Genomic DNA, 17,604 nt, shown 5'->3' on the forward strand with positions numbered 1-17,604 from the left:
TTGCTGTATATATGAAGAGCTGGTTCAGTGTTTGTTTGCTCTGGTGGGCAAAAGTTCATTTCATGAAAAGAGAATTACACAGAAAATCACAACGAAATTTTAACATTTATGGGGTGCTTTGTAGATGAAGATGATGTTATTGACTCCTTGACACTGAGGAAACTTCAGTATTTCTTCATGGCTGCAATTACCCAATTTGGGAAATGAACGAGACACCAGAGCTTCATCTAGATGACAGTTTAGACAGAAAGTGCTGTGGCTGCCTTTTTTTTTTTTTTTTAGTTCCAACTACATGCAGCACAGCAGTAATGTACAGCCCTAAACTCCCATTCTCTTCAAATAGTACACGCTCTTTAAATAAACAGTGTTTTAAATTAAGAATGTAAATATTACTCCCACTCAGCAAACTATAAGTGGCATCATCTTTGTTGTTATAATACAATATGTTAATAAGTATATAAAATCCTTTTTGATCGAAATGCTGCATAACAGAAAAAATTTTTACAGTGAGAATAAGCATTAATCTGGGCATTTTGGGGAGTTCATATCACAAAACTTTGAAAGCCAATCTAAATATTGATCTAAACTGCCCATACTAATCTCCAGGTCTTCAAGCCATACAATTCCATATTCAGGATGATTCTTTCTAGATTGGGAGCTGATGGTAAAGGTTTAAAGTATTTTGTTAATGAATCAGCAAATATCTATTAAATCTCCTTCATTTATATGACCTCTTCATTTTTAAAAACTAAAGAATATATCATTTCTTGTCCTTGGAGAACTTATATTCTACTTGGAAAAAACAAAAATTCCTAGATGTAAGTTAAATCATAACTCAAAAATTCAAAATAGTCTATGTCAAGAGATGTTATAAGCCTGCACATGATTAAAGGCTAAATATCTGCAAGTATGTTTAAGTCAAAATATTGTTTCCTGTGGTTTGGAGATACATGATGCAAGTCCATGAAGAGGGGAGGGCTTCAAACATGCCTTGAGAAGTTGCAGGATATGAGCAGAGAAGAGGAAGCACATTCCAGATGGAGCAATAGTATGAGGCAAGATTCAGAGAAGTCAAAAACAAAGACTATACAACAGCTAAGATTCCCTGGGGGATTACTATGTGCAACGTACTGTCACATCATTTAATCCTCACAAAAACCCTATGAGATTGGCACAAATATGAACCTGTTCATGACCACCCTGCCTAATAAGGACTCTCTACCATTCCCATTCTCCATCTCTGTCTATTTATTAGTCTGATACATTTTGTTAATGAAACTTTCATTATCAAAAAGTATATAATTCATTAATTTGTTTACTTCTTTAATGCAAGCTGCTGGAGGGCTGGGACTTGTTCAGCTACAATACCCCTAGTACCTGAAACAATTCCTGGATCAGAGTCACACACAGTATGTACTCATCAACAGTATCATCCCTTTTATGAATGAAGACCCTAATAGGCAGTGAAGGGTTAAATAACTAACCCAATATCACACAATCAGAATTTGAACTCAGTACTCTTTTTGCTCCAAAATGACATGTTATACCATCCCCCAGTGAATCATTAGAAAACAATAAGTTGATCCCTTTAGAAGAATACATAAATTTCCTTGGCTTTTTGTTTTATTTATTTATTGTTCATTGGCATCCTAATAATAAGAAATAAAATTACAATAGAAGTTTAGTGTCAGACTATAAAGACCTTGATTTTCAGGTTAAGATTTCTGAATTTTATTATGAGAAGATATTCTAGAATGTAAACAAAGTTAGGGAGAATTAATGTATCTGTCATCATGTTGGAGATGGGAATGAGGAAGTCTAAGCCTAAAACCAGAGCCTTAAGAGATTGCCAAGAAGAGCGGAAAGTGTGTTGATGTCTGGACTAGGATTTAGCAGTGTACAGGAAAGAAAGAAAAAATACAAGAGGAATTACAGAGAAAATTTAATTTTTCTTCTGCAATTCTTTGCCTGCAAAGTCTTTCACCAATTCTCCTCTCCTCTATGGGGATCTTAGTCTTCAAGACTGGCACAAATCTAGATTCTTCTGGGATTTCTCCTCCAACAATTCTGAGTGCAAAGCCTTTGGAGCACTTTACTCATGTTCACCTAGTGTCACACCAGAGTACAATATAGCTAACAACAGAGGGAAAGAAGAAAGCTGCATAGGTCTTCTGAGAGCGCTTGAGATCTACAACTAGGTCTTATTCATCTGTTTATCTCCAGCATCTAGCACAGTATTGGAGGCTGTGATGGTTCATTTTATGCCTCACCTGCACTGAGCCATAGGATACCCAGATATCTGGTTAAATGATTGTATTAGTCCATTTTCATGCTGCTGATAAAGACATACCCAAGACGAGGCTATTTACAAAAGAAAGAGGTTTAATGGGCTTACAGTTCCACATGACTGGGGAGGCCTCACAATCATGGTGGAAGGTAAAAGGTATATCTCACATGGTGGCAGACAAGCGAAGAGAGCTTATGCAGGGAAACTCCCCTATAAAACCATCAGATCTTGTGAGACTTATTCACTATCATGAGAACAACACAGGAAAGACCTTTCCCCATGATTCAGTTACCTCCCACACGGTCCCTCCCACAACATGAGGGAATTCAAGATGAGGTTTAGTTGAGGACACAGCCAAACCATATCAAGGCTATTTCTGGGTGTGTCTGTGAGGGTGTTTCCAGAAGAGATTAGCATTTGAATCAATGGACTGAGTAAAGTAGATTGCCCTCCCCAATATGGGTGGGCCTGATCTAATCTGTCAAGAGCCTAAAAAGAACAAAAAGGCAGATGAAGGGAGAATTCTCTGCTCTCTGCCTGATTGCTTGACCTGGAACCTTATCTTCTTCTGCCCTCTGACTGGAACTTAGACCATTGGTACTTCTGGTTCTTGGGCCTTGGGAATTGGAATAGAACTCCCATCATCAGTTCTCTGAGTTTGAACTTGGACAAAAAGTACAAGAATGGCTTTCCTAGAGCTCCAACTTTTAAATAACCATGGGACTTCCAAGCCTTTATAATCTAATGAGCCAGTTTCTCATAACAAATTACATATATATACACAAAAACTTATATATGTGTGTGTGTGTATATATATGTGTGTGTGTATATGTAAATATACATACATTGGTTCTGTATATTTGGAGAACCCTGACTAATATATGTACTTTTGACACTAATATTTATTGCATAAGCAAAGCAGACACCCTGAGATTGTCAGGCCAGGTACTGGAGAGAGGTGGCCATTCTGACAGAAATGGGCATTCCAAAACTGCACTGAAACAAAGGCTTGGGACTTATTGACAAATAGGAACATCTAGAAGAGGAGCCAGGGAGGATGGAAAGTGTAATTGTACACACTAAATAAGGTGAAGTGACAGCCAGAGAGCCAAGTTGAAATGTTCAGCTAGAAGCAAGAGATAGGATCCTGAAGTTCTGAAGATCAAGATCGAAGAGGTGAGATTTGAGTATTATTGACATAAAGACAGAAGTTGAAGACGTGAGAGTAGATATAGCACCTAAATTCACAGCAGCTGTAATAAGATCAAAGACCTAACATGGAATAGGACCTATTCCTAAATCATGGAATAGGTCCACACAGAGGAAGCAAGGGGAGATGGAAGTACCCTGTGGAGAACCACAGAAGGAATAATAAAACATAAACTCGTCATTTAATTTTATGCAAATTTATTTTACAAAGCTTCCCTTTTAACACAATGTTTTATGTACTTCTTTTTATATTTAAAATTTAGCTTCTCTGGAGGTAAATGTTAGTAGGCATCCAGCTTCTCCTGCCCTCTCTGTCATGTTATCATCAAATTGTGACTATTTTGGCAAATAACTGTGTGTTGATTTATATTAGGATACAGTTTAAAGTTTTCCATCTGGTCAAACAAATATCATATAGTCACCAAAATGAGCCCAGAATACACTGATTGAAAAGATTGTGCAAGCTTCAATAATTCCTCTTGATTATCATTAACCATATGTATTGCATTTTTAAATTATTCTAACAGATACTCAGTATCAACAGACTGTAATTCCCCAGCAAGGTATAAAATAGGCATTAAAACTATTTCTAAACTATCATCTAGGATGATGTATAAAGCATTCCACATAATAGCAGACTAAGTATCATAAAATATTAGTCAAGTACTAACATAGCCATTAATATTCCTCTTTAACAAAAGACAATTTCACAGCTTCATTTACCAACTGGAATATCCCACGTCTACTTCATAATTATGCTTTTTATTAATCTCTGTAAATTTTAGTTAGTGCTTTTTGGCAATTTCTTAACACTAGTGCCCTGGATGTTGTTAAAATGGATTCATGGATTTATAAGTAATATATATCACTTATATATATTTAACTGTAGGTGATTTGACTTGTATTGTGGCAATCAGCTTTTTTAATACCCTATTATATGTTTAGAATTTATTTTAGTGCAACTAATTTTTAACCTCAATATTTTGCAACATCTCTTTATGATGTTAGTTTTATAAATAGGATATAGAGAACTGGAGGTTGTGGTCAGCCCTAGCTCTCCTCACATTGTTTTGGCCTGAGGCAGGCCCGAGGATGGAATCATTTCAGGTGGATTAGAACCCAGATAAATAACCATAAAAGTCTTGCAACATTATCTCCTCTTTAAAAATATACAGTTCCAACTCTTTTCAATGTGGATGGAGTATAAGAGTAAACAACTTCATTAGGCATGTTAAAGCACATTTTAGAGAAAGTACATTTGGCTGAGAATTATAAGCATCTTTCTGCATCAGCCTTTTTTGAATTTAAGGACAATCTTTCAATTAACTGAGCCTGCTGCTACATACTAAAATGTAGTTTGAGTTAACAGCAGTTTGATTGGACATTCAGAATTACGGCTCCTGGAAGTTCTTAAAAGGTCACCTACTCCTTCTCCCTGCACTTACGCAATTAAAATTGCACTTAAATATGGAATGAAAGGACAGAATGGGGAAAAGCAGATTTATTGAAGACAAACAATAGGCCAAGCACAATTGGAACAGAGATGAATAAATCAAGGCCCTCATCTCAATGAGTTCACAGACTAACTTGGTTTATAGCCATATAAACAAATAACTGAAATAATGCATGTATAGTTTTGCACAGTGCCTGGCACATAAGTGCTCAGTAAATAATAGTCCTTATTTTATATCCCAATAAAATGCTCACCAAGTACAAGAAGTCATCAAGCTAATGCACAATAGTCCAAAAAAATGCTCACATTTTAGTCTGCAAGATTGCAAATCAAAGTGATTTCATGTGTTCATTCATTCATTCATTCCTAAAAGGCATTAATGCAGTATAGAGACTAAGAGTGTGCACTATTCAATTTCTGACCTACACTCTACCACTTAACCAGTTGTTCCCTCATTAGTAAAACAGAGATGTGGCTACTTCACACAAGATTGTTTTGAGGACTGATGAATTTACATGAATTAATACAAGCAAAGCGTCTGACACCGAGAAAGCATTTAATAAATCTCGAGATCATTATTTTCCTCAATATGTATCAAACATTTACAGGGCAAATACTAGGTACTCTTTGGGAACCAAAAAGATTACACCCTTTGCCGCAACCACATCTGCACCATTCTCCTCTCACTCCTTCTGTGGGTCACAGAAATCCTCTTTGTCTTCTTTGACTGCATCACAATTTGCTCCTCCAGCCCCTGTACCTTTACTTATATAGCTCCTTCTTCCTGGAAAACTCTTCTTTCCTATCTTTTTCTATACAACTCTCACTAATTTCTCATATTCAAGTCAACTACCCCTTTCTCTGGGAAACTTCTCCTGATTGCTTAGTTTAAACCGTGTTTCTTTGCTACCTGTTATCATAAAACTGAATTTCTTCACTGTACTTATCTCAGTTTGTAATTGTTAATATGATACTTTGGCCAATGTCAGTCTTATCTACTAGAGGATAAGCTCAATGAGGGCAGGCATCTTGTCTATTTTTCTCAAAACTGTATCCTAGCTCCTAGCACAGTGCATGGTAGAGTGTATAGTAATCCTTCAATAAATTTACTGAAGGAATGGATTAATGAATTCACCATATGACCATTTTAACAATGTAGAATCTTCGAATTTAAGTCTTCTGTTATAAAGACCAAAGTTGAGTTAATGAGGCCAAGAAAGTAGCCACATAGGTTCATTATCTGATTTAATTTTTAAAACAATTCCTGTAAAATTAGAATTATTATTTGCATTTTGCTAATGAAAAAGTTGAGCCTAAGAGTGCTTAGAAAGCACAAGATTTCTAGCTAGAAGAAACTAGATTCAAAACACAGATAGTTACTCTATTCTTTTCTATTGTACTTCTCTTAAAAAGCTCTACTAAGAGAGATAAGGCCTCATTTAATAATGCATTCCGATGTTGAAGATAAAACTCCAGAAATTAATAAGTAAGCTCAACTAAGTGTAGTATTCTCTTTCCTCTCCTCTAAGCAGCATACTTTTGATACTGGGTCCCACTCATATGAAGAAATTCAGAGACTCTCACTTACCTATTGCAGGTGAGTGAGAGTCTCTGAATTTCTTCTCTTAAATAGTTTCATAGCTGCATTTACAATCATCTAAGAAATGGCATACTTTATCTATAGAATGTTTTGACCCAGTGTCTCATTCCCTAGCCTTAGACTATAAATATAATGTTTCATTCAGTGCAGTAATATGTGTCCTGAGCTGATAACATTATAGCAAACAATAATCTAGAGATCTCCAAGGAGAGGGCTCCAACCCTCTAATGATTTTTGTGTTGGCTGCTATATATGCTAGAGGTATTTTGTCAGTTCTTAAAATACTATTTCTTAAATTATAAAACTGTTTTAAATTATAAAACCGTATATATATTTGGTAAAACAAAAATCAGAAATAGTACAGAAGAGTATAAAATGAAAAGTGAAATGTTCTATTCTCAAACCATCTCCTGTCCCATTACCAGAGGCAATTTCTTTTAATCATTTCTGTTTTTACCTCTTTTTACAGTGATTAGTACTGTACTTTAGATAAAATATTTATAACCTATATCTTTATCACTTTCAGATAGTTATCTACCCACTCCCTGCTATCAAAAAATAAATAACTTAAACCAATTACACTACCTCTCACCCTTCTCCTCTTCCTAATTCCTGATTTTTTGATCATATGTTATTACTTTAATTTCATTAATAGCTACATTTTATCATGAAATATTAACCTCAAGCCTGTATTGATTCTTCAGGCATGAATAGACAATATCTACCTACGATGTTACATTGTTAGACAATATATACTTTTTGTGCATTATGTAAGATGAGGAAATTACATCTGCCTTTCTTCCTCTGCTACCTGTTTCGTACCAATTTCTATTGGCTAAACAATTATTCATATCATCAAGGTCTATAATACATTATATTCTATATCTATTTTTGCTTTCCACAGTGTGTCTATATGTGGATTCAAAAATTTAAAAACAACATATAGCATTTATATAATTATTACTATTATTATTTAGATAATTTTTACTATGGAATCAGTACAGTAATTAGAGAGTTTCCAGGTTTCTATAGAATAGTGGTGGCCACCTAAATGTAAACGACCAAATATATTCCAAAAAAAAATCCAGGATGGAAAGAGGGCAAATAATATCATCTAGAACTTATACCAACAACAGAACTGGGCAACAGAGAAGACTAAGATGTGAGTGGAAAAACTAACACCTGACACCAGCAGAGGCAGCTCCTGAGCATTCTCCAGGGCAGAGAGTGAGGGGGAAACTCTCCACTGGGGGAATTTCTGCACAATTTGTGAGAAAAGCACTTTGTTCCAGACTATCTTTTCAAGGATGTTTGGATGGCAACAGCCATGGAAGTTAGAGATAGTGTGTCCATCTGGAACAAAGAGAGACGTGCTCACCACTCAATATAAAAATTTGTGTTCACAAAGCACAGGATGCTCCTCCTACAACACAACCCACTTTACCTGCAGATATCCTATGGCCCTTTTTTCACTGCTCTGCAGAAACTGAGTCCTGGAGAAATAGCACATACACACAAAAAAATACCAAAACTCTAATTATTGTTATTTTGATAGTAATGAACAGTCCTTCTTCTCTAATCCAAGAGTTTTGTACCTTCTACCAGCATCCACAAAACTGTGTCAGTTTCAATTATAAGTAGTGTAAAATCTCAGGCTGTTTGTCATTCCTGCCAGTAAGGGATGGGCTATGAGGCAGAAAGGAGGTACGAGAGCTATGGGGCTCCCATTGGTGGCAAAACACAGACAAGATCAACTAGGATTCCATTACAGAAAGAGACGGACCTACCCTGAGTAGGAAATATCGAGAGATCTGAGACCTGGTAGGTCCTACCAAATGGTTCCTGGAAAATCAGAATGAAGGACCTTGAAAAGTATGCATGACTGGATGAGACACTAGGGGAAGGCACCACTCTAAAAAGGAGGCACATAGCAGTTAGAGTTCCACCTAGAGGCTGGCTGGTGAATGGAAACAAGGAAAGATGAGGATAAGGGCCCCACTGGTAAAAGACAGTACGGAAAGAATCAGAAGACACATTTTTTTTTAAAAAAAAAAAAAAAAAAAAAAAAAAGCCCTTTACACTGTAACAACATAAAAGGGAACCATAAAACAGAAATCTAGCAAGTCATCCACATCCCTCCCTGACCCATCTTCTCCAGTATGTATGGAACATGACATCTTTTAGGCCACAAAGCTTTACAAAGCTTTACAAAGCTTTAATAAATCCCATTAACTAGTTATAACAGAAATAGTGTTTCCGGATCATAATGCAATACAATTCAAATTAATAACAAAGCCATAAGAACAAAAACGTCTTTTTACTTAGAAAAGTTCATTAACTCTTGGGCAAAAAGAAAAATGTAAACACAAATCACAGAATTTCTAAAATAACATCAATATGAACTATAAAAATACCCAAATCTGTGGGATATAAGTAAAGCAGTGCTCATAAGAAAATACTTTGCTTTCGATATTTATGTTAATAAAATATAATGCAAATAAATAAAATTAACTTCTATCTGAAAGGTAGAAGCAAAGCAATAATTTAACCAAAAAAAGAAGAAAATAGTAAAAAATAAGTAAAACTTAATGAATTAGAATAAGAAAAACAAGTCAACTAATAAATAAAGTTGATTCTTTGAAAAATTTACTAAAATACATTTAACCAGTAGACAACTTAAACTAGAAAAAAAAAGTGAGAAAGTACTCACACTCAAAATAAGAAATGACAAGGAAGAAATAACCATTTAAACAGAGGAAATTGTAAGAATTTTAAGAGACAACTTTGCACAACTTTATACAGATAAACTTGAAAACAAAGGAAACTGATGTCAAAATAATAGACAGAGATGACTTTGAAGGAAGAAATAAAGTTATCTGAAAGCTATTCAAAAACATACCAGCACCAGTTTCTCTGGGGAAATCTATTTGACTTCCAAGATCAGATAATTCTAATTCCACATAAACTATTCCAGAGCATAGAAACATAAGAAAAACATGTGAATACATTTTAAATGAAATGAGTATCGTATTTATACCTAACTGATAAAAAGTACACAAGAAAAAGACAACTAAAGTCAAATTTCACTTATGAACATTGTGCTAATTTTCTAGAGTTGACATTATAAAATACCACAGACTAGGTGGCTTAACAACAGAAATTCATTTTCTCACAGTTCTGGGGGCTGAATATCAAAATCTTGGGGTTTACAGGCTTGGTTTCTTTTGGGGCCTCTCTCTTTGGCTTGCAGATGACCATCTTTTCATTGTCTCCTCAGACGGAGACATCTCTTTTCAGGCATCCCAGGTGTCTCCTCGTCTTCTTATATGGACACCAGTCCTACTGGATTAGGGCTCCACTCTTATAACCTCATTTAACCTAAACTACCACTTTAAAGGCCCTATCTCCATATAAAGACACATTGAGGGTTACGGCTTCAACACATGCATTGGGGGGAACATAATTCAGTCCTGAACAAACATTGTGCAAAACTCCTGAATAAAATGTTAGTGAAAAATAGCACACGAAAAATAGTAATATATGGATTCATTGCTAAACACAGTGTATTCTGGAAATGCAAGAATTAACTCACCACCCTAAAATGACATAAGCATTTTTCTTTGACTTAGTCAGTCTCATATCCAGGCGTCTACTCTGAAGATACTTCTCTGTATGTAAAAAATGGTATTTCACACAGGTATTGACTGCTGTATTTGGTAATAACATAAGACTAAAAAGAACCCAAATGTCTGCAAGTAGTAGACTATGTGAACAAACTCTGGTACATCCACAAAATGCAGCCGTAAAACGGATGAGAAAGATCCCTGCATACTGATATTGACTAATCTTCAGGATATTATTACATGAAAAGGCAAGGTGCAACATGGTGTATACAGTATGCCACATTTCATGTAAGGGAAGAAGGGAGAAAACCATAGATATAGATAGATGGATGATAGATAGATAGATAGATAGATAGATAGATAGATAGATAGATAGACAGATACAAATGTGCATACTTATTTTTGGAAAAAGAAACATCTATGAAATGAGGGGGGAAAGAGTAGAAGAAGTGGGGATATAAGTGAGACTTCTCTGATTATGTCTTCAAATAAAACTTTGACTTTAAAACCATGTTAATATTTTACTGATTGAAAGAATAATGCAAAAAGAAAAAAAAGCAAACCCTAAAGCTGAAAAAAATGAGGCAAATGAACCTAAGTGTGTGTTAAATTGGTAATGCAATCATCTAGAGGGAAGATTTATTTCAAGTTTTTTCAATAAAATATAGGTTGAGTAACCCTTATCTAAAATGCTTGGGACCAGCGTTTCAGATTTTGGATTTTTTCAGCCTTTGGAATATTTGCATATAACATCATGAGATATCTTGAAAATGGGATCCACATCTAAGCACAAAATTCATTTATGTTCCATATACCTTATACACATAGTCTGAAGATAATTTTATACAACATTTTAAATAATTTTTTGCATGAAACTAAGTTTTGACTGACTCATCACATGAGATCAAGTGTAAAATTTTCTACTGTGGTGTCACATTGGTGCTCCAAAAATTTCAGATTTCAGAGCATTTCAAATTTCAGATTTTTTATTAGGGATACACAATCTGTATTCTGTACATCCTTTGTGGTATATATTCCAAAGACAAACACAATAGCAAAGAAATCTTAAACCTTACTAGCTAGTTTTGTCTTTAGTAGTAGTAATGATACTGTGATTTTGGAGCTCACCGAAACTAAGTTCTGTAGTGCCTAATAGTATGTCACATTTAAATTTTGATTATTTCCTCACAAATGGCAAATTTATAACGGGCATACAAAATAATGGGGAAAGGAAAGCAATAGAGGTGGAAGCCAAATCTTTGCCCCTAATCAGCATATGAAGGAAGAAGAAAAATCTAGTGTCCTTTCTCTTTTACCTTGAGTCAAAAAGACAAAAATTAGATATAATTTCTAAATCTCTAGTCAACAAAGCCTAGACCCAAACTAAGGCTGTAAGCTTCCCAAAACTTCTCAAGTTTTGGGAAGTTTGGGAACTTGAAAGAAGTTTGGGGAAGTTCATCGCCTTAGTTCAGGTTATAAATGTTTTCATGCTGTATACTACTAATGAAGTTTGGGGAGTTTAGTGTATTACATTATCTGTTCTATAGGGCAGGGGTCCCCAGTCCCCAGGCCCTGGACCACTACCAGTCTGTGGCCTGTTAGGAACCAGGCCACACAACAGGAGGTGAGCATACAGGCTAGCAAGAGAAGATTTATCTGCATTTACAGCCACTCCCCATCACCCCCATTACTGCCTGAGCTCCACCTCCTGTCAGATCAGCTGCAGCATTAGATTCTCATGGGATTATGAACCCTATTGTGAACTGTGCATGCAAGACAGCTGGGTTGCACACTTCTTATGATAATCTACTACCTGATGATCTGTCACTATCTCCCATCACCCCCACATGGGACCATTCAGTTGTGTGAAAACAAGCTCAGAGCTCCCACTGACTCCACATCATGGTGAGTTGTATAATTATTTTATTATATATTACAATATAATAATACTAGAAACAAAGTGCACAATAAATATAATGTATGTGAATCATCCAAAATCATCCCTCCTAACCCCCATCCGTGGAAAAATTGTCTTCCACAAAACCGGTCTCTGGTGTCAAAAACCTTGGAGACCTCTGCTGTAGGGCACTCATTGTGCCATTTCCTGGCTACAAGAAATTAGTCTGAACCAGACGACATCTCTTATTTTCCTAAATAAGAATGAATAATAAGGCCAGGCACAGTGGCTTAGACTTATAATCCTAGCACTTTGGGAGGCCAAGGTGGAAGGATGGCTTCAGGCAAGGAGTTCAAGAACAGCCTGGCAACATAGCAAGACTCCATCTTTAAAAAAGAAATAGCCAGTCATGGTGGCACACACCTGTAGTGTCCTAGCTACTCAAGAGGAGGAGGCAGGAGGATCACTCGAGCCCAAGAGTTTGAGGTTGCAGTGAGCTATGACAGCATCATATTTGGATATGTCATCCAGAAAAATAATCCACATGTTTGGCTTTCTAAAGAATCATCTTTCTGTTTTGGAGATCATGCATGTTACACAAGGCAGGTAGACAACGTGAGTATTTTGGGTGATAGAACTTAGATGACAGAATGAGAATGATGAAATTATATAAAAATGAATAAGGAAGATTGTAATTTAAATTTCTTAATTCTACAATTCCAAAATGGGAGAAACCAGTTTAACTGTTGCTAATTTTATTTTGTTATACTTTATTTTATTTTACTTCATTACTTGTTGGAAAGTTGGCAACAATTGGGAATAAGCCAAAAACATTTTTATGTAGGTGTGGAAAGCTGAACACAGCCGCAGACTTGAAGAAGAAAGGTATCTAGCCAGAACAAGAGAAGTAATATCTCCCTTACTTTATATATGCTGCAGACTCAATCTAAGCATTCCATTTTTAAAATAACATCAATAAACTATAAACAACTCAACATTTTGGTCTCTTAGTGCTATTACCTTTTCATCTTCAACAACCTGTCTTCCAATTGTCCTTAGCCATCTACTCCCAGGGATGGTAGGAGGCAGAGTGAGGTGGGATCTGTAGATGATTGGCCTACGTTGATGCTCTTGCCTTACACTATTGGTTTTCAACCCTGACGAGACATTAGCATTTACCTGAAGAGGCCCCACTTTAAAATAATTAAAGCAGGATTGGAGGGAGGCATAGGGAGAGAGGAGGGCAGTTTTTAAATTTCAGATGTTTCCAGTGTTTGAGAATCAGTATCACTGCCCTCAACAGATCCTATGCACGTTGTGGACAGGGATTAGTATTTCCCTGGCTTTACAAATTAGATCTGAAAGAGGTATGCTTTACTGAATTCGTGTTACTTTCCAATTCTGATTTATTAAAACAAAGTGAAAACATATACTTAGCTGTTTAGGAATTATATTATTGATCCTTTCCCAGAAACCTTTATTTACATCCCAAGAATTGTATAAACATCGTTTATCAGAGAAGGGGAGAATGTATTCGAAAGAATACGTAGGAAATATTTTCAAAGAAGCTTTCAAATCCAGTTCTTTAAGTAAAAATCAATGACAGGTCTGATACTAAAGGTATTCAGTGATTTACATACAAACATTTTACAATAAAAACGTGACCTAGGACTACCTCAGTGTAACAATTTATTATTAAAAATGAATGTAAGAAAACTGTTTTAGCATATGGTATTTTTGAATTACAAACATGTACTTTAGGGTTGAATGTCTTAGAGGAATGAGAGAAAAAGTTAGTCTCACATGCATAGGCTGATGATAGAAGAAGACAGAAAGGATGCAATTAAATGTAAAATAAATATATACTTTGTTTTCTTAAAGATGAAGCAAGTGTTTAAAACTGTGGTAGATCTTTTAATCTGTTGCTATGCCAACAGAAAAATTTTAAATGGATCCAAGAAATGGGACAATTTTCAGGAATATAAGCACAACCTATTTCAGATGAGTAAAACCGTATTCATATTATCCCCCCAAGGGGATAGAGTCTTGAGGGAATTAGTGCAGAATTAATTGCTCAGGTTTCTCCCCCAAACCACAGCAGTCATAAGGCATAGAATCTCACGCTATATTTTTCTGATATCTAGATCTGGATTTAGGTTAAACTTTTTCAGGATTGTGGGAAACGCTGTCCCCCAGTTTGTAGCTAACAGGACAGCATGTTTCTACCATTTTAAGACTGATTAACACACACAAGAGACAAAAGTCCATAAATCGTGACCTGTATTTCTTAGACAATACTGAGATGATATAGCGTTCAAATATAAAAACATCTTAATAAAATACATCTCATATGCAAATTACCAGCATGCTTTTTGAGTCAGACAAAGACAGGCATTATTTTTCCTGGAAAAAAAAAAAAAAAAAACAAAGATTAAAATGAAGGATGACCTGAAATCTATAACTTATGGAAAACAGAAATTATAAATTTGCTTAAATTTTATTCATATAAGATAGTATTTTAACTATACATTGATCGACTTCTTCACAGTTTTCTCGCAAGTAAATATAAGCAAGCATTTCTTTTTTTGAGAGAAAGTTGTTTTGTTTCTATTGTAAAAATACATTTCTGAAAATATTTTAATACATCCAGAGAGTCTTTCCTTAGCTTTACAGCGAGGCAGGAATAGATTGCCTCAGCAAAATAAAGATGAAAATTTAGTTCAACTGCCTTTCCTGAAGGTATTTCTGTAAAGAAAGAAATAGATAATTCATAGTAATTAAAAAGTATTTTCAATTAAATGCTTGTCTGTACGGGTGAGTCTGCCTTATTGCCTATGAGAGAAAAAACCCCTACTTCAGCTTCTTTTCAAATGTTTATTTTTAAATGACTTAATTATCAAATGGAGCCACTATGAACAACAATTTCTTATCATATTTTTTATTTTACACTGAAGATGAGAAAACATCTGAAACTGGGTAGCATAAGGGGAACAGTGGCATTCTTTTTTTCCACTAGGTTTCTATCATCTATCTTTAGGTTTTGCTTTATTTTTTAAATATGTGGAGCTGAGCTGATCCACAAATACACTGTTTGAGCTCATCTTTAAATCCTGAGCATATTCACAGAGAGGAAGATTGCCTGTTGGCTACTGGGTATCACCCAGTTTCACTTTGTCTTTGTTTTCTGAAGAGTGTGCCTCTACTCTTACTTACATTAATATTACGTAATAAATGACAGCCTTATCATTACATTAGCACTCTTTAGCAGTCAGCTAAAGTAACTGTATTTGTCTAAGAAATGTGAGCTCCAATTACATTTATTTCTGTATTTAATGTATACCATTTATTGGACTATCCAGATATCACATGGTACAGTTGTAGCCTACACTAGTTACCAAAAAAAAAAACAAAATAGGGGATTTGGTGAATATACACAATCATCGTATCCTTAAACGTCCCTGATTGTCTAGTTCTATGTCACAAACTGTGTACCCAAACAAAACAAGACAACAGATGCATTTTGGAAGATGTTCATGAGTGTGGTTGAATACACACAGAAAAATCTGATTTACACTAATGGCATTCAAACTTTTAAACAGAGAATTTCCTCAAATGGAACGTTTCTGTGCAGAGTTCAACATATAACATAGATAATCAAACAATAATGACCCTCCCTCTTGACTCTTCTGGCCCCCACCTTACCTCCAAGAATCCTAGCACACTGCTGAGGATAGTTTGGAAGACCACTGGCTTTAATTTTCATCATATTCTTTCCTCATGTTTTTTCAAAGTTTGCCCTTTCAATAAGGAGTACTACATATTTCAGTCTGTAAAGATTTGGACACTCCTTCACCATCTCAGTTATAGTAATCATTATTTTTCTGGATCTTCTATCTTTATCTCAACTTTTCTATACCTCCATTTTCTCATCTGTAAAATGGAGATTATAGTAGTACCTAACATACAATATCATATTGATGCATTTGTTATATAATTTACATAATTAATATTTTAATATAATATAAAGATATTAAATAGTTGTACAATAAAATATATTTTATTTACCTAAAAAGTTCTTTGGACAATAAGCAGTAAAGCATTTATCAAACCAAAAAGTTGCTTACATGAAAATGATGTGGTTTTATCAGTGTGGAAGCAATGTTTGTGTGTGTGGTGGGGGGAGGATAGAGGAGAGAGAGAGAGACAAAGTCTCTCTCTGTCACCCAGGCTGCAGTGCAGTGGCACAATTACAGCTCACTTCAGCTCTCTGCATCTCTCCAGGCTCAGGTGATCCTCCCACCTCAGCCTCCCGAGTAGCTGGGACCACAGGCAAATGCAACCACACCCAGATAACTTTTGTATTTTTTGCAGAGATGGGATTTCATTATGCTGCCCAGACTGCTCTTGAACTCCTGAGCTTGAGTAATCCTCCTGCCTCAGACTCTCAAAGTGCTGGGAGCACAGATATGACCCACTGTGCCCAGCTGCAACATTTTTTTACAAAAGGCCAAAATGTTGTTTTCTACTGTGTTTACAATTTTATTTGTGTAGGCCAGTTCATATTCTGTTGATTTCCAAGATGGAATTATATCATTGCTAAGTGAAAGTATTCAGGAAATAATAATAGTTCACGAGCTTTCATTTTCCAAAAATGGACATAGGGGCTCAGCTACACATACGAAGATATCTGGGGTTCTTTTTTTCCTCACTCTTGCCCCCAGCCAATCTCATTTGCCACTCAGTGGCATACACTACACTGTAGCTTGTTCTCATCAGTTGGGTCTGTTAGAACCCTCAGGAGTTTAATATCATCTCTAAACCTGGTGATTTCATTGTTTACTTTCAGAACATTTATAGCATGTTAAATATGGCAGCAGCCCCAGGCCTTCAGAGACGCCTCTGTTTTTACTTCCGTCTCCGACATTTTGTTTACTTTGTGTCCTTTAATGAGGACTGGAATCGTGATTGGCTTAACTCTTAAAGATGCTCCCAAGGATCTTTTTCTTGGGAATGAGGAGGAAGGAAGAAAATAATTTGTATAAAAATTCCTTAGAGGATTAGATATCTAGAGAAACATGAAGGAAAAAAAATTAAATACATGAAAGCAAAGGGCCCCAATCCAGAATTAGGGCAAGTGCTCAGCTGCCAGAGATATCAGATTGTCTTTACTCCCTGGGTTTTTTGTCATAAAATACAGTTTTGTTTTGTTTTTTTTCTGTCTTTACTAGACCTAAATGCTGCTCAGGGTATCCCTCATTTAATGGCAAAGGCAATTCAGACCACGGAACCGAGACTTTGAGGAATTCGTGATTAAAACCTAAGTTGTATGTAAGAACATACAATACACTATCCGAATTTTGAGGCTTTCACACCAAAATCATATTCCCTCAAATTTCCTAACTGGATCATTGACTTGGTATCTTGAGTATTTCAAACAGGAACTCTTCATATTTTTTCTATTCACTTTAGGGGTAAAAAAATAAAAAATAAAAACGCAACAAACTTTTCAAAGCAATAAATCCTTCCACTTTAATG

Source organism: Papio anubis, chromosome 5 (genome assembly GCF_008728515.1).
Source record: "Papio anubis isolate 15944 chromosome 5, Panubis1.0, whole genome shotgun sequence".
NCBI classification, from domain to species: domain Eukaryota; kingdom Metazoa; phylum Chordata; class Mammalia; order Primates; family Cercopithecidae; genus Papio; species Papio anubis.